The sequence below is a fragment of the Vombatus ursinus genome, unplaced genomic scaffold (genome assembly GCF_900497805.2).
Source record: "Vombatus ursinus unplaced genomic scaffold, bare-nosed wombat genome assembly UNPS02014812.1, whole genome shotgun sequence".
NCBI classification, from domain to species: domain Eukaryota; kingdom Metazoa; phylum Chordata; class Mammalia; order Diprotodontia; family Vombatidae; genus Vombatus; species Vombatus ursinus.
In genome coordinates this window covers 53,211,431-53,230,728 of record NW_020954590.1, presented here as the reverse complement: position 1 = coordinate 53,230,728, position 19,298 = coordinate 53,211,431, and the positions used below count along the sequence as shown (strand labels likewise).

General features: G+C 36.3%; 1 protein-coding gene across 4 annotated transcripts in view; it reads left to right on the top strand.

Annotated features, from left to right (window-relative positions):
• LOC114053921 (oxysterol-binding protein-related protein 1) overlaps nt 1–19,298 on the top strand; it is a 305,142-nt gene that overhangs the window by 193,437 nt on the left and 92,407 nt on the right. The gene's annotated exons all lie outside the window — the stretch shown is intronic.

Sequence of the window (19,298 nt, the reverse complement as noted above, 5' to 3'; positions counted from 1 at the left end):
AAAATGATTTTATGTTTGTAATTCATCCTCCCCAAAATTTCAAAATCCAGAAGCTTCATGTCCTCTTTGTATATAAGCATACACATACAAGCTACAGAAAAATTAGTGACTTTTGAATGTTGAAATTCTTAATGCATGATTTTTATTACTATCTGCTCACTCTTAATGGGTTTTTTGTTGTTTTTAGCAACATGTTAATGATTTTTTGCTTCCTAGTGTTTCCTCTTAGTGCTATTTTAGTTTAAGTGTTCGTGAATAATTTACCATAAAATCTAATAGTACAGCCTAGGAAAACCAGTAAAAGTTCTCAAATATTCTTAGGTCATGTACTTGAAGGAAGTTTCAAATAGATGGGACAGGTGGGAAGGGACCATGTTGTGAAGAGCTTTAAACTGTCAAACAGGAGCTTATATTTTATTCTAGAGGTATAAGGGGATACCAGAGTTTGAATAAGGGGTGACATTAATGAATGTATTGAATATTAAGAAGACCTGGACTTTAGGAAAATTACTTTGACAATTGTGTGGAGGAGAGATTGGAGAAGAAGAATATTGAGGTAGGGTGACTAACCAGAAAGCTATCGCAATAATTCAGGTAAAAGATTATGAGGACCTGAATTAGGGTAAATAGAGAAAGTGGGACATATCTAAGAGATGCCTTGGAGGTAGAGATGACAAGACTTCTATGTTGTGTTCTTTAAATGTAACACTGAGAATTAAAGATAAGTATTCAAGGTCAAAGTACTGCAGGACTGTCATCTCTGTAATTCTGGACAGCATGGCTTTATTAACACACACCTAAAATTGGGTTAGCTTTTTGTCTGGCATATCTCACTATTGACTCATTGTGTTTTCAGTCTCTGAAACCCTCATATCTTTCTTATGGATGTTTTTTTATTTAGATATATCTCTATCAGGTTTAGAAATTGAAGAGGGGAACAATTAATTTTTTAAAATTATTTTTATTCTGAACTTAAAACACTAAACAAAATGGGCATTCCATGTAGCAGAATAGAGAAGGAAGATTTCATGAACTGCAGCTTTCCATTATGTATAATTTGCCTTTATTTATAAATACACACATTCAGCCTGAAGCTTTCAAAGCTGCCCTAATTTGTCTGTGCTTCTTTCTGACTTTCCTTTTCTTTTCATTAAAAAAAATGTCTTAATGGTCCTCCTTCCTTTCCCCTTTCCCTTCCTTCTTTATCCCTATTAATATTCACCTTCCCCACTCCATCTTACCACCCATTAGGCAAGAAAAAGTCAAACAGAGGGGCAGCTAGGTGGCACAGTGGATAGAACGCTGGCCCTGAAGTCAGGAGGACCTGAGTTCAATCCGGCCTCAGACTCATAACACTTACTAGCTGTGTGACCTGGGGCAAGTCACTTAACCCCATTGCCTGAGCAAAAAAAAAAAAAAAGAAAAAGTCAAACAAAGCCTTTGCATACACTTGAAAAACAAATTCCCACATTGACACCGTCCAAAAATATATGTCTTATTCTTCTTCTTGGGGGTATCAGTTCTCTGTCAAGAAGTGAGTAGCAAGCTTTGTCAGTCCTCTGGATACATAGTTGATCATTGCATTGATCAGAGTTATCAGATCTTTGAAATATGTGCTTCTTTGTTATGTTGCTAGAAAATAAATTGTTTTCTTGGCTTTATTTATTATTTCATTCTGCATCAGTTCATATAGGTCTTCCTGGGTCTCTTTGAGGCCATCCATTTTGTCGTTTCTTAAAGTAATATTCTATTATATTCACGTACCATAATTTGTTTAGCTCTTCCCCAGTAAATGAATGTCCCCTTCATTTGTAGTTCTTTGCTACTACAAAAGATTGCTATAAATATTTTTGTAAATATAAGTCCATTTTCTCTTGTTTATCTCTTTGAGGGTATATACCTAGTAGTGATTTTTCTGGGTCAAAGCATACGTATACACAATTGACTTTTGTTTGCACAATTCTAAATTGTTTTCCAGAAATGCTAGATCAGTTTCGAAGTTCTGTTGGCAGTACAATGCTTCCCTGCAGCCCCTCCAGAAATTGTCACTTTCCTTTTTTGATGTTTTGGTGGGTATGAGGTAGAACTTAAGAGTTCCTTTAAATTAACATCTTTCTAGTTATTAGTAATTTGGAGTGTTTTTTCATGTTTATTGATAACTTGAATTTCTTGCCTGTTTTGACCTTTTATCAGTAGGGGAATGGCTATTCTTATAAATTTGAACTAGTTCACTGTGTATCTTGAATATGAGATCTTTATTAGAGAAACTCGCTGCCAGGGTGAGTGGGTGATTTTTCATACCTGAGTTTAGAGCTTTCCCTTTATCCCTAGTAAATTTCATCTCAAAATATTCAGTCAGATGTTTTGGCTTTTTGGTATCTCTTTACATAATAACTTTGTCATCTTTTGTAATATCCTCCCTAGCTTTAAATCTGAAAATCATGATAAGTGTGCCACCTTTGTCTTCTGGTCATTGATAAATGTATTGATCAAAACAGGATTAGGGACAGAGCTTTGAACATCTTGTTAGACATCTTCCTCTACATCCAGGGTTTCTTAGTCTGTGATACGTGAATTTTTTTTTTAAACATTATTATTTCAATACAACTCTTCTTTTTTATTCTTATATATTTTATTGTATGTACTTAAAAATCATTATTCTGAGAAGAGATCCATAGGCTTTTCCAGACTGCCAAAAGGCCCTGACGCAAGAAGGTTTAAGAACCCCTACCTACATGACCTTTGATGAATGACTTAACCTCTCTGGGTCTGAATTTCTTTATCTCTAAAATGAGAGTTTTGGATTGGATAACCTCTGCAGTCCATTCTAGTGCCAGATCTGTCATTTTGTGGCACCTCCTCTACTACTATAGAATCTTGCTACTTCGTTGGTATCTTTTTCATGTGTGTATGCTTTATCACTCTATCCCTCATATAGCTCCCAAATTGTACCTTTAGTATGTGGGTCTGATCATGTTACTCCTCTGCTTAGAAGCCTTCAGTAGCTCCCCGTTCCCTATAGTATAATAAATAAATTTTGTAATTGAAGACACTGTACCAGGAGTGGAAAACCTGCAACCTCGAGGTCACATGTGGCCCTGTAGGTCCTCAAGTCTGGTCCTTTGACTGAATCCAAACTTTACAGAATAAATCCTTTTATTAAGGGGGTTCGTTCTGTGATGTTTGAATTCAAAAGGCCACACTTGAGGACCTACAGGGCCACATGTGGCCTTGAGGCTGCAGCTTCTCTGTTCCTGCGTGACTGTACCATCTTAGAGTAAACCCAATTTTCCAACCTTATTTTATATTCTTTTTCATGAATGTAACAGCCAGAATGAATTACCATTTTCCTATCTTGTCCCTCTCTTGACTCTTAGCCTTCACGTAGGCTGTCTGTCATACACTAAAATGCATTTAATTTTCATTTCTAGCTTTGAAACCTCTCTTTTCCTTCAAGGTTCAGATAAGGTACCACCTCTTCTGTGAAGCCCTCCATGATTTCTCCTAGTTGAAAATGATTTGTCCCTTCTCAGATCTTTTATTACAGCATTTCAGTTCTTCCCTTTGCTATATTAAATTATGTCTTTTAACAAACTTATTTGTGAATAGTGTGTTGTTTTTTTTTAACCACATATCAGATTGTATAGTCCTTAAGGGCAGGGATTGTCATTTTTTTTGGGGGGGGTTAGGCAGTTGGGGTTAAGTGACTTGCCCAGGGTCACACAGCTAGTAAGTGTCAAGTGTTTGGTCTGAGGCCAGATTTGAACTCAGGTCCTCCTGACTTCAGGGCCGGTGCTCTGTCCACTGCACCACCTAGCTGCCCCTTGGGGTTGTCATTTTCGACCTATCTTCCCAGGACCTAGAAAAGTGCTTTGTATGTTTTGTTGTTTGTTTGTAGCATGCATTGAATAATGAAATAAAGTGAATTATCTTTTCAAGCCCTTTCTAAATTTCTTGAGGTCATGATTCCTTGCATTATAAGTACCTGATACTTGTTGTTCTGCTTGATTTCCACAGATAGGAAAATGCTATTGAGTATGGTTTATATTCATTGGATTGTACTGTGCTCTCTAGAAGGATACAAGTAAATAAAGGGAACTTGGAGTTTCTGTATTTTTAATGCTTGCCTAATTATTTACTTGCGTTACAGTGAATCTGAGTAGTGTTTCACAGATTTTGCTTCATCCTCTGTTCCTGACGTTATATGTTTTAGGTCTGTTGAATAATGTATTGAACAAATGTTTACCGAGCCCCCATGGTGATGACTCCTTCTCATCAACCACCCTTGTCTTTCAGAGGTCCCTGTCACTATCAAGACATTACCGTTCTTCCAGTCTCTCAAGTTCACATCCTCAACTCTTCACTGCAGGCCATCGCCAAAGCCTGTCATTTCTGCTTCATTGCATCTGTCATGTATATCCTGTGACCTTCACTCACACAGCCGCACTGTGGCTCACGCCCTCATCACTGCCCTGATCTGTCGCAGCCGGTTCCTAATGTATCTCTGAACCTCGAGTTTCTCCTGTTCCATTCATCCTCTCTGCTGACTCAGTGTTCTAGAGAAAGCCACCTTCCTGAACCATGCTTTCCAGTGGCTCTCAATTACTTCTAAGCTCCAATATAAACTTACCCCATTCCTCACACTATACTCCAACTGTTCTTCATCATGACCCGTCTTCTTTCATCTCTCTGTTTTTTACACTGCCTGTCTTCCAGGCTGGAGTGCTCTGGTGTTGAACCTCTATCTCTTAGTTTCTCTGGCTTCCTTCAAGACTCAACTAAAATCCCACCTTCTGTAGGAGGTATTTCCCTGTCCCCTCAACCATTAGTGCTTTCACTTCTTAACTCTAGATGTTTGTATCTCTCAGTGTTTGTTTTTTTATTTTATTTTTTTATTAATTTATTTTGATTTATCAATAATCACTTCCATATGCTTTTGAGTTTAAAATTTCCCCCCCCTTTGTTCCCACCACCCTCCCCAAGACGGCGCATAATCTGATAATAGGCTATACATTTACATTCATATTAAACATATTTTCACATTAGTGATGTTGGAAGTAGAAATTAAAACCAATAAGAGGAACCGTTAGAAAGAGGAAACAAAACTCAACAGAAGAGAAAACAAATTAGCAATTTGGCTTCCATAGTTCTTTCTTTGGGTGTGGATAGCGTTTTCCATCACAAGGCCTCTGGAGATGTCTTAGATCCTTGTATTGCCAGGAAGGGTTAAGTTTATGAATATTAGTCATCACACAGCATGGCTGTTATTGTGTACAACATTCTTTTGGTTCTGCTCACTTCACTCAGCATCAGACCATACAAGTCTTTCCAGGTTTTTCTGAAGTCAGCCTGTTCATCATGTCTTATAGCGTAATAGTATTCCATCACATTCATATACCACAACTTGCTCAGCCATTCCCCAGTGGATGGGCATCCTCTCAATTTCCAATTCTTTGCCACCACAAAAAGAGCTTCTATAAATATTTTTGTACATGTAGGTCCTTTTCCCATTTGTGTGATATCTTTGGGGTATAGCCCTAGAAGTGCTATTGCTGGGTCAAAGGGTATGCACATTTTTATAGCCCTTTGGCCATAGTTCCAAATTGCTCTCCAAAATGGTCGGATCATTTCACAACTCCACCAGCAGTGCATTAGTGTTCCAATTTTCCCACATCTTCTCCAGCATTTATCATTTTCCTATTTTGTCATGTTGGCCATTCTGATAGGTGTGATGTGGTACTTCAGAGTTGTTTTGATTTGCATTTCTCTAATCAATAGTGGTTTAGAGAATTTTTTCATATGACTATAGATGGCTTTAATTTCTTCATCTGAGAACTGTCTGTTCATATCCTTTGACCATTTATCAATTGGGGAATGGCTTGTATTCTTATAAATTTGACTTAATTCTCTATATAATAATTTTAGAAATGAGGCCCTTATCAGAGAGACTGGTTGTAAAAATTCTTTCCCAATTTTCTACCTTCCTTCTAATCTTAGTTGCATTGGCTTTGTATATGCAAAAACTTTTTAATTTAATGTAATCAAAATTATCTGTTTTGCTTTTCATAATGTTCTGTATCTCCTGTTTGGTCATGAATTCTTCTGTTCTCCATAGATCTGACAGGTAAACTGTTCCTTGCTCTCCCAGTTTGCTTATAGTATCAGCCTTTATATCTAAATCATGAAACCATTTTGACTTTATTTTGGTATATGGTGTGAGATTTTGGTCTATGCCTAGTTTCTGCCATAACCTTTTCCAGTTTTCCCAGCAGTTTTTTTCAAAGAGTGGGTTCTTATCCCAGAAGCTGGGGTCTTTGGGTTTATCAAATAATAGATTACTATAGTCATTGACTACTGTGTCTTGCATATTTAATCTATTCCATTGATCCACCACTCTATTTCTTAGCCAGTACGAAGCAGTTTTGATGACTGCTGCTTTATAATACAATTTAAGGTCTGGAATGGCTAGGCCACCTTCCCCTGCATTTCTTTTCATTAGTTCTGTTGATATTCTGGACCTTTTGTTCTTCCAAATGAATCTTGTTATTATTTTTTCTAACTCTATAAAATAGTTTTTTGGTAGTTTGATTGGTATGGCACTGAATACGTAAATTAGCTTAGGTAGAATTGTCATTTTTATTATATTAGCTCGGGCTACCCATGAGCGACTGAAGTTTTTCCAGTTATTTAGATCTGATTTTATTTGTGTGAAAAGTGTTTTGTAATTGTGTTCATAGAGTTCCTGGGTTTGTTTCAGGAGGTAGACTCCTAAATATTTTATAATGTCTACAGTAAGTTTAAATGGAATTTCTCTTTCTGTCTCTTGCTCTTGGGCTTTGTTGGTAATATATAGAAATGCCGATGATTTATGTGGGTTTATTTTATAGCCTGCAACTTTGCTAAAATTGTTTGTTATTTCAAGTAGTTTTTTCCTTGATTCTCTGGGATTCTCTAAGTATGACATCATGTCATCTGCAAAGAGTGATAGCTTTGTTTCTTCTTTGCGTATTCTAATGCCTTCAATGTCTTTTTCTTCTCTTGTTGCTAAAGCTAACGTTTCCAGTACAATATTGAACAACAGTGGTGATAATGGACATCCTTGTTTCACCCCCGATCTTACTGGAAATGCTTCTAGCTTGTCCCCATTACATATTATGCTTGCTGAAGGTTTTAGATACATGCTGTTTATTATTTTAAGGAAGAGTCCATTTATACCTGTGCTCTCTAGTGTTTTTAATAGGAATGGGTGTTGTATTTTGTCAAAAGCCTTTTCTGCTTCTATTGAGATGATCATGTGGTTTCTGTTAGTTTTGGTGTTGATATGATGAATTATGTCGATAGTTTTCCGAACCAGCCCTGCATTCCTGGTATAAATCCTACCCGGTCATAGTGTATTATTCTTGTGATAAGTTGCTGTAATCGGTTTGCTTTGTTTAAAATTTTTGCATCTATATTCATTAGAGAAATTGGTCTATAATTTTCTTTCTCTGTTTTGACTCTTCCTGGTTTAGGTCTCAGCACCATATTTGTATCATAAAAAGAATTTGGTAAGATTCCTTCTTCACCTATTTTACCAAATAGTCTATATAGTATTGGAATTAATTGTTCTTTAAATTGGAATTCGCATGTAAATCCATCTGGCCCTGGAGATTTTTTCCTAGGGAGCTCATCAATTGCTTGTTCAATTTCTTTTTCTGAGATGGGGTTATTTAAGTATTTTACTTCCTCTTCTGTTAATCTGGGCAATTTATATTTTTGTAAATATGTATCCATTTCACTAAGATTGTCAAATCTGTTGGCATATAGTTGGGCAAAGTGATTCCTAATTGTTGTTTTAATTTCCTCTTCCTTGGTGGTAGTTTCACCCTTTTCATTCTTGATACTAGTAATTTGGTTTTCTTCTTTCTTTTTTTTTAATTTATTTTTTATTTTTAATTAGATAAACCTTTGGTTAATCTAATTAAAACTGATTACAACTGTAGGTACCTAGTTATTTACATATTGCCTTCCTCATTAGAGTGAATCATCTTTGATGGTAGGAACTGTTTTTTGCCTTTGTATCTCTCAGTGTTTGACATGGTGTCGAACAAGAGTAATAAATGCTTGTTGACTAGCTACTTGTTAGTACAATCTAGAATTGCTCCTTAGTGTAATGAATTTATCCGTATACTTCATGAAAAACTTTATGGGCCAAGAATTTTAACAGAACAGATTGCAAATCCTGAATTTAGTAGTCCAAAATGGAACATGTGGGAAACTTTCATATGTGTAGCCTGAGTGCTGAAGATCTTTATGTATTTGGTTGGAATCATATATATTTTGTAACTTTTTTTTTAGCCTTTGAAAAGCATGTTAGTTATTTTTAAGTTTTTTTAGTATTTTTTGTTTCATTCATTGCCATAGTTATTTCAAGTATCTTTTCTCCCCCTCCCCCTCCCAAAGAACCATTCCATATATTTTTTAGGGGAAGGGGGAAAGTCAATACAACTGATGGATACATTCATTGCACATGTTTTCAGACTTTTTCAGTATATAACAGCTGTTAACTTCCCATCTCCAGAGAAGGGGGTAGGTTAGAGGTGTCTTCTCATCTCTCTTCATTACAGTTTTGTTTGATCTTTGTAATTTTGTTATACCACTTTTGATTTTTGGGTGTTCATTCTTTTCATTTACATTGTTGTAATTACTGTGTATGTTTTTTTTTCCTTGTCTATGCTTACTTTACTCTGCATCACATTATATAGATCTTTCTATGCTTCTCTGTATTCATCTAGCATGGTCGTTTTAGTTGCTTGGGAATTAGTAACTTCAAAGTTATTTCCTAAGCTCTACTGTTACATGCAACTGGTTTTGACCCTGGCCTTATTTGGAAAGTGTGTCCTTGAAACTTTTGTCTTTACCCTTTTTGTTTTGTTGTCTTTCAGTAATATTGTGTTTCAGTCTTTAGTTACTTCCTCACTAGCTCGTTATTACAGTCTCTCGACAGTCTTTTCTGTGCTTGTCCTTTTCAGTTTACAATATATTTAAAATAATGTACAGTTTTTTCCCCTCTGTAGTCATCCTAAGTAATTACTATTTTATTTTGGGGGTTCAGGCAATTTGAAATCCTGCCATATATTTGTATCTTTCTATATGCTAGAACAAATGTTTGAGATTACCTTGGGGGCACATATTTGAAATGTTTCTAGTGAATGCAGAATACAGAGTTAATTCAGGTATTAGCTTTGTGTGATTTACCTTTGATGGTTTAATATTGCCCATAGTGTTTACTAAATATTTTATTCACTATGATATTTTGTTTACAAAGTTCATTGAAAATACGATCATTTTTAGCATTATTTTCAAATTATATTGAAATTATGTATATATATATATATATTTATTTATTCCTTCACCTCTTACATTCTTTTAATTTGAAGGATTTTTAAAGACTTAAATACTTAAAGGTTTTTCAGCTATAAAGACTGATCGGATTGTATCTAAGAATTCTTTCAATTCTCCAGACTTCCGAAAATCAATCTGGGGGGGGGGATTCTTTTTTTTTTAACCCAGCATATTTTAATTTTTAAATTTCATTTCCTATAAGGGATTGATAGAAACATTGGTCAAAACACTTAGCACTGTGTGTTTTAGTATTCCGTACTAATACAGCTGATAGCCATGTTGTGTAGATGCAATTTGTTTATTGGTTGTTTGAAAGGTGTTTCAGATGGTTGTAAGTCCTATTTTGAGTAGCTGTTTGAAGATAAGAAGCTGTGAAAATATTTCCCTTTAAATATGTCCCTCTATTGTTCTTTTAGTCATGCTGTTCTACTCTGTTTTTTAGTGAAAATTCATCATATATAAGGACTTTGTTTAAATTGCTCTTTAAAGAAGTCATCAGTTTTATAAAATTAAGGGCTTTATTTATAGTCTAGAGTAGCAGGTCTCAAAGTGTGGTCCAGGGACCCCAAAGGTCTCCAACATACTTTTAGGGGGTTCACAAGATCAAAGTTATTTTCAAAATAATGGTAAATTCAGTTGCTGACATAGTCAGTAGTATTCAAATAAACAAAAGCTCTTTAGCGGGAGAGAGAGGTCCTTAATTTTTTAAGAGTATAAAGTGGTGGGGCAGCTAGGTGGCGCAGTGGATAGAGTACCAGCCCTGAAGTCAGGAGGACCTGAGTTCAAATCTGGCCTCAGACCAAACACTTGACACTTACTAGTTGTGTGACCCTGGGCAAGTCACTTAACCCCAATTGCCTAAAAAAAAAAAAAATACAAAAAAAAATACAAAAAAAAAAAGTATAAAGTGGCCCTGAGACTAAAACATTTGTTTTGGAGTACTTCTTTTATGCAGTATAGTTAGATTTTTAGGTGATCCTTATGAACATTTCATATAAAATATATGGTCATTCCTTTATAAATTCTTGTCCTCAAGTGTGATATAAATGATTCTGCCCTATTAAAAAAACCTCATTAATTTGAGATAGAGCACCAGTCAGTGGAGATTCTCCATATTAATACATTAGGGCTTATTATTCTGAGAAATTTGTTAAAAAAATTTCAAAGATACATATGTTAGAACCTCATTTTGTTAAGACAAGGTTCGGGAAGATAAAGAAAGCCCAGCGAAGGTTAACATGGTCTGCGATTTAACTAAATTTTGCTGAATTAAGTTTTTAAACGGTGTATTTTGAAATATCATTGGATAGAAAAAAATAATAATAGGGACTCAAACTGTGATTTCATTGCTATGTGGAACTTCCAGGTATGGAAATTCCCTCTGGCAATGCAGGTTGGTACCTTCTCTGTAGCTTTTAGTGTCTAAGAGTTGCCTGGAGCATTGTTAGGAGGTCGAGAGACTTGCCTAGAATCACAGGCTGTATGTGTCACAAGTACAACTTAAATCCATGTCTTCCTGCCTTTAAGGTTAACTTTCTGTCTACTAATATAGGAAAAAAAAACTTTGAAAAGAAGTCAGTGATATTGAAATTTCATGTCTACAGGAGCTAGAGTATATTTGATAGTTCCAGAAATTTAAAAAAAAAATTACACGGATGATGGCACAAATTGTGTTCTGAAAAGGCTGAAAAACTTAATACTTAGTATTAAATTCTCTGTAATGTTTTATACATAGGCAAGGGTTCTTATTTTGATAACTGTATTTTGACATGATTATTTCCTTTCTTATGCATTTTATTTTGTGCATTCAAAAGCATTATTTTGACTTTAAGGGGTTTCATTAGATTGCCAAGGAGGCCTATGATAAAAAAAAAGGTTAAGAATCCTTATAATCTTATACTAATGGTGTAATAACTTTAGGCAAAACACTTGAAATTGGATTGTAATTGACTTATACTAACTCATGGGCAGGATATTGATGTTTTATGGCAGAAAAAGTCTATTAGCTTGCTTCAGAGTTGAGGTAATATGACCTATGTCACAGTAATACTTTACAAATCATTACAGCACAACTTTAAAATAACTTTGGGTAGGGGTGGACCTTTTAAGCATTCATCATATTTTATGACTGTTTGTATAGATGCCCAAAGTGGTTGAGTTTATATTTTCCTAGAAGTGTCATTTTGATCACTGAGAGTTAAGTCTGCTTGGGTGTACATTTCAGCTGAATAATGACACAGAAACTGGGATCTTAGAAATGTGGTTCAGTTGAAGCTGTGGAGCATAGTGTCTGGGTGCCAGATCTCCCTCTTGCTGACACTGCCTCCCACTAGCACATAATGGGATTCACTGCTCTGTTTGAGATGAACTCTGTGAAACACAAAGTCAGAGCAGTAGAGGCAGGAGAAGAAAATTATAAAAAGACCTCCTTTTAGGAAAGCAGCATGTTTGGGGGACTTGGATATTCTGGGGTGTGTTTGCTTCTGTGGCTGTGGGCATCCTCCTATGCTTTGTATATTCCTCAAGGTATTCTTTTGTTTCAGGTCATTTATTCGTGCTGCTGATCACCTAGAATTTCTGACACATAAGGCACCCCAGGAATTATGAGCCTTTCATAGGGTCAATAGCAGCAATGTCCTTGATCTAGAGTACCCTCAAAGTTATGCCTTTTTCTTTTCTACTTTTCTTTCACTGTGCCATGTTACGGGTTAGAGTGCCCTGACATCTAGTACTTATATTCACCAAGACATGTCTTGTTCTTGTGAAATGTTTGTCATGGCTCTAGCAAAGAAAATTTAATACGGGACTGTTTTAATATGCACTGATTATATTTGTTACCTAGGACTGAATTATATTTTGTCTTTCATTACCAGTTTTCTTTTTATATGTATCGCTTTTATCTCCACATTTAGACCCTGAGCTCTTTGAAAGCAGAGAACATCTTATATTTGTTTGTATCCCCCAGACAGCCCAACACAATACCTTACACGTATATGCTAAATAAACATTTGTTGATTTTTCTCCTCGTTTGACATGATGTCCTCCACAACTCTCTCATCCTCTATGATTTTCTCCCATCAGTCCTCCCTAAAGCATCTCCTCAGTGCCCTCAAGTATAACCTCTTATTTTTTTAATGTTTAATGGCTTCCATTGAACTAATGAGGCTGTACGTCTGTTGTCTCCCATTCTTATTTTATGGTTTGTCAGCCTCCTTTTCCAGTAACACATTCAGTGATGTTTTGTGACAGTTCTCAGTGGTAATATTCTGCAGCTGACTCATACCTACCATGCCTCTTCCCATTGCTCCTTGTGTAATTTGCCATTTTGATTCTTTGGAGATCATCAGGTTCCATGATTTAAAGCCGCATAGCATTCCTGGCAGGATACTCATGTTTAGCTTTTGTAGCTGTAAGCAGTTTGGATTTACTTCCCAAATATGACCCCATCTAACTTTCTAACCAACTAACTTGACACTAATCTAACTAACTTGACTCAGTTCATTATTCTTTTTAGTACCTGTCCAAGATGTATGTGTATGCATATTTATATTACATATATTTGAGTATTTTTATATGTCCATATCTTAATCTAGGAGGGAGGTTTAGTTGGTGTACAGAATTCACTTCACTGATCTGCATAGGTTACCCATATGTAACGTACAGTTTTAAAGAGTTATTTGGGGGTACTGAGAGGTTAAATGATTTGTCCATGATCACATACAAAACAAGACTTGACTTGGGTCTTCCTGACTCCAACGCCAACAATATCATTTTGCCTTCTCAAGATCTATATACACATAAATATGGACTGATTTGACATGACATCTTGCCTTTTGATCTGCCTTTTAGAGTCCAGACCATATAAGTTTTTACCTGTTTTGCTTTAAAATTGTGTCTGTTTAACTCAGTATTTCTTGCATTGTATAGATTTCACTAAAAACGTTTTATAATGTACTAGAGCGTATTGAAATTAGTCAGGCTTCAATTCCATATAGAAGCACTGGTGAACCTTTATCTTAGTAGAGTATTTTTCTTTACTACATACTTTGGGCATCTTCCATGATGGAAACTAAACCCTTCAGGTGAATATGCCTGTAATTCATATCTCAATTGTTGTCAGTATTCAGCGGATTATTGAAAGTTAGCTCCACTCACTAGCGCAACAGAGCTTGTGGCTGCAGGGGATCAGGGATCCTGGTCACAGTTCCATAGTTGAAAAGAGTGCTTGTGGTCATTCACAAACCAGTGCACAGTACAGAAGAGGAATAAACACACCTCTCCCTAGATCATACCGCCTTGGAAGAGCCAGAAACCTACAGGTCCCCAGAATCACCTTTGAAAGCAACTGCAGGGGTAGAGCCAAGATGGTGGAGTAAAAGCAGTGACTTGCTTGAACTGTCCCCCGAACCCCTGCAAATACCTATAAAAAATGGCTTTAAACAAATTCTAAAGCAGCAGAACCCACAAAAAGACAGAGTGAAACAAATTTCCAGCCCAAGACAACCTGGAAGGTTGATCAGAAAGGTATATCACACCGGGCGGGGAGAGGAGCGCAGTTCTGCGTGGGTGCATGGGCCACAGCGAACCTGGAGCAGGCCTCAGAGGACTGGGTTGCGGGCAGCTTTGGGGGTTTCCAGACTTCTCAGCCCAAGAACACCAGGGACAACTTAGAAGGTCAGTGGGAAAAGTCTGTTTCTGAGGTGAGAGAGAGAAGCACAGGGTCCTAGCTCCAATTCCCGAGCACGGCCCCAGGACGGCAGCTGCTTCCTGAGCTTCTAGGCCACAGACTGAGGGGGAATCAAGTGACTGATCAGAGGGGGATTGCAGGGATCTCTTTTCCAGTGGTGAGGCAAGATTCTCTTGCTTTGCCCGTGCTTGGATCTGGGTCACAGTTCTGGGTGGTGGTCCTGGGGGAAGAAGGAGTGCTGGCACAGTGGAGTTCGTAGTGGCAGTGGAGAGGAAATCCTCCTCACAGTTCCAAGACAGAAAAGAGTGCTTGTGGTCACTGATAGACCAGAGCACAGGCCAGGAAAGGAGTAAACACCTCACTCCTTATCATACTACCTTAGAAGAACTGAAAATTTACAGGTCCCTAGAAATATCTCTGAAAACAGCTGTACAAACCCTCAAAGCTTGGGACAGTACATTCTCCACATTAGAAGCAGACTCCTACCTTAACAAAGAGTTTAAAACTCAAGTAATTATCTGGGATCATGACCAAACCTCACAAAAAGAGTCAGACCATAGAATCTTTTTTTTGGTAACAAAGAAGATCAAAATGTACAACCAGAAGACAACAAAGTCAAAACTCTTACATCCAAAGCCTCCAAGAAAAATTTGAATCAATTCCAGGCCTTGGAAGAGCTCAAAAAGGATTTTGAGAAGCAAGTAAGAGAAGTAGAGGAAAAACTGGGAAGAGAAATGAGAGTGATACAAGAAAATCATGCAAAACAAGTCAACAGCTTGTAAAGGAGACCCAAAAAAATACTGAAGAAAATAACACCTTAAAAAATAACCTAACCCAAATGGCAAAAGAGATCCAAAAAGCCAGTGAGGTGAAGAATGCCCTAAAAAACTAAATTGACCAAATGGAAAAGGAAGTCCAAAAACTTACTGAAGAAAATACTTCCTTAAAAATTTGAATAGAGCAATTGGAAGCTAGTGACTTTATAAGAAATCAAGACACTGTAAAACAAATCCAAAAGAATGAAAAAATAGAAAACAATGTGAAATATCTCACTGGAAAAACAACTGACCTGGAAAATAGATCCAGGAGAGAGAATTTAAAAATTATTGGACTATCTGAAAGCCATGATCAAAAAAAGAGCCTAGACATCATCTTTCAAGAACTTATCAAGGAAAACTGCCCTGATATTTTAGAACTAGAAGGCAAAATAGAAATGGACAGAATCCATCAATCTCCTCCTGAAAGACGTCCCCAAAGGAAAACTCCTAGGAATATTGTAGCCAAATTCCAGAGTTCCCAGGTCAAGGAGAAAATATTTCAAGCAGCCAGAAAGAAACAATTCAAGTATTGTGGAAACACAATTAGGATAACACAGGATTTAGCAGCTTCTGCATTAAAGGACTGCAGAGCATGGAATATGATATTCTGGAGGGTAAAGGAGATAGGATTACAACCAAGAATCACCTACCCAGCAAAACTGAGTATAATCCTTCAGGGGAAAAAATGGTCATTCAGTGAAATAGAGGACCTTCAAGCATTCTTGATAAAAAGACCAGAGCTGAACAGAAAATTTGAATTTCAAATGCAAGACTCAAGTGGAACATTAAGAGGTAAACAGGAAAGAGAAATCATAAGAGACGTATTAAGGTTGAACTGTTTACCTTCTTGCATGGAAAGATGATATTTATAACTCAGGAGACCTTTGTCAGTATTAGGGTAGTTGGAGGGGAAAAAAAATTATATGTATGTATATAGATAGATAGATAGAGGTCACAGGGTGACTAGAAGATGAAAAGGTCATATCTGGACAATAAAATTAAGAAGTGAGAGAGGATTATACTGGGAGAGGGAGAAAGGGAAAGGTAAGATGGGTTAAATTATCTCAGAAAAGAAACAGAAAAGAAAAGGCTGTTACAGTAGAGCGGAAATGGGAAGGTGAGAGGGAATGAGTAAATCTTATTCTCATAGGATTTTGCTTATGGAGGGAATAACATACACACACAATTGTGTATGGAAATCTGTCTTACCCTATAGGAAAATAGGGGGGAGGAAGGGGACAAGAGAGCAGGGGGATGATAGAATGGAGGGCAGACTGGGAGAGGGGGTAATCAGAAGCAAACACTTCTGAGGAGGGACAGGGTCAAAAGAAAGAATAGAATAAATGGGAGGGAGCAGGATAGGATTAAGGGAAATAGAGTTAGTTTTTCACAACGTGACTTCTATGGAAGTGTTTTGCATGACTGCACATGTATAGCCTGTATTCAGTTGCTTGCCTTTTCAATGAGGGTGGGTGGAGAGGGAGGAAGGGAGAAAATTTGGAAGCCAAAGTTTTAAAAACACGTTTAAAAAAAACGTTTTCACATGCAACTGGGAAATGAGAAATACAGGAAATGGGGTACAGAAATCTGTCCCATCCTGCAGGAAAATAGAATGGGTAGAGGATAAGAGAAGGGGGGAGGAGATAGAAGGGAGGGCAGACTAGGGGAAGGGGTATTCAGTATGCATGCCATCTTGGAGTGGGGGGAGAGACGAGATGGGGTGAAAATTTGGAACTCAAGGTCTTGTGAAGGTGAATGTTGAAAACTAAAAATAAATAAATTAAAAAAAAAGAAAGCGGCTGCACAAAAAATCTGAAGTTTGGTACAGTGCTCCCTCGCATTTGGGAAGTAAAGCCCCACTTTAGTATAGATTTAAAAGTCAAGAAATAGACTGAAAAATGAACAAGCAACAGAAACAATTCTGACCATAGAAAGTTAGTATGCTGACAAGGAAGATCAAAATACACGCTTAGAAGGAGACAACAAAGTCAAAATTCATGCATCCAAAGCCTCAAAGAAAAATGTGAATTGTTCTCAGGCTATGGAAGAGCTCAAAAAGGATTTTTTAAATTGAGTAAGAGAGGTAGAGGAAAAATTGGGAAGAGAAATGAGAGTGATACAGCAATAGCTTGGTAAAGGAGGCACCAGAAAATACTGAAAAAAAATAACACCTTAAAAAACAGAATTGGCCAAATGGTAAAAGAGGCACAAAAATCTAATGAAGACAATCCTTGAAAAACAGAATTGACCAAATGGAAAACACTATACAAAAATTACTGAAGAGAAGAACTCCTTAAAAAGTAAAATTGGTGGGGAAGGGGGTAATCAGAAGTAGACACTTCTGAGGAGGGACGGGGTCAAAAGAGAGAATAGAATAAATGGGGGGCAGGATAGGATGAAGGGAAATATACTTAGTTTTTCACAACATGACTACATTGCTCTCAGAAAAACATGGAAAGAGTTACATGAACTGATGCAAAGTGAAATGAGCAGAACCAGGAGAATATTGTACACAGTAAGAGCAATATTATATGACAATATACTATGAATAACTTTGCTATTCTCAGCAATACAGTGACCCAAGACAATTCTGTATGACTTAACGATGAAAAAGGAAAGAACTGATAGAGCCTGAATGCAGATCAAAGATACTTCTTTATTTTTGTTCGTTTTTTAAAAAAATCTGTGTTTTCTTTCACAGCATGACTTACATTTTAATTTTTGCATGACCACACATGTATAACCTATGTCAAATTGCTTGCCTTCTCAGTAGGGGAGAGGGGAAGGTGAAAGAGAATTTGGAACTCAAAGTTTGAAAAAAAAATGTTAAAATTGTTTTTATATGTAATTGGGGGACAATAAAATATTAAATGAGATTTAAAAAAAAAGAAAATTAGCTCCATTGTTGTCATTTAAAATCTTGTATAATTCTAATGTTTAAGTAGGATACACCTTGCGTGAGGACAGATTTCAATAATGCATTTTATTTTACAGAGTTAAATGTCTTTAAAATTAAGCATACTGTTAACACAACTAGATTTTATGTTCTTTATGCCTGTCAGTTGTGTGACTACATAAATTCTACTTGCTGTACAGAATTGTCTGTGAAAACTACCTGTTGCCACTTCATGTTTTCATTGAATATACTTTTGATACCTGGATAGATAATTCTCACAAAGATTTTATAGAGGTGAGAAAGTTGGCAGATGGGTCAGTAGATACTGATTTGTCTTGGTCATGTCTGTTGTGAGGAGAATACCATCCATGTCCTTTCTCATTCTTTTGGAATCTTTTTTATTTTATTATCTTGAGAACAAATTTCTGATTGCCTTTAAAATTGTGTTATCACTAACATGCATTTCTTCCTTGATGAACTGTCCCAAATGGATGATGAAGTAGAAATACTATTAAATCTCCTATTAGAAATAGCTATGTCTTTGTCAAAGGTCATATGAAAAAAACAAATTTACACTCAGAGGTGAACAAACATATACATTGTTGTACCATAAGGTATTTGTCTCAAAGCATTTATTATATATTTGCTGTGGTGAACACACACAGGGCAGGGCACTTGAGTACTTGCAGAGGTTATTTAAAAAGTGGTATGAAACTCAAATGGAAACTTCTGACTACATATTGACTTAGAAACCCATAAATTAACATTATCTATGCTGTATTTTTACCTATTTTATTAAACATTTCTCAATTACATTTTAATCTAGTTTTCCCCTAGCACTCAGGGAAAAGTTTGATACTTCTGGTTTCAATAACCCATGGACAGTGCCTTCTAACTTAGTAGGAGGTTCAGAAATAGACAAAGAATATTATAATAGAAAATAATACACTATAAATGTATCAGGGAATTGAAAAACAGAGTGCTGTGTGAGGTCTGAAGGGGGAAAGGTCATATTAATGGAAAAACAATGGGAAAGGAAAGAACATGGTTTATGATGTCCTTAAAGTAGTGTTTCTGCAAAGACCATTTAAGAGGTTTAGGCTCAAAACATACATGTACTGTTGTCCAGCTTCTAATTATATATTTTTTACTAAACTATAGTGCTAAAATAAGATACTGTCAATGCTTTATTAGTTTGGAAGAATAAAAATAATAGGGAAGGAGAGTGTACCAGAAAATTTCATGTTCATACTAAGGAATTAAGAGTGGATTCCTTGATTAAGAAATCCTTGAATGCATTTTAGTGCTTTCTTAATATTGAGAGGCAAACTAGAAATATCTCAACATGATCATTTCATAACTTTAATTCTAACAAAAACTTAAAATCTCTGTATTTTATAAGTTGATAATATGGGGATTCAGAAAAACTTCCCTGCCTAGGTATATTGGATACAGGACTTAACTAAATTCTCCCCCGTGTTATGTATGAGTCGAGTGACTTTAGTTAAGTCAC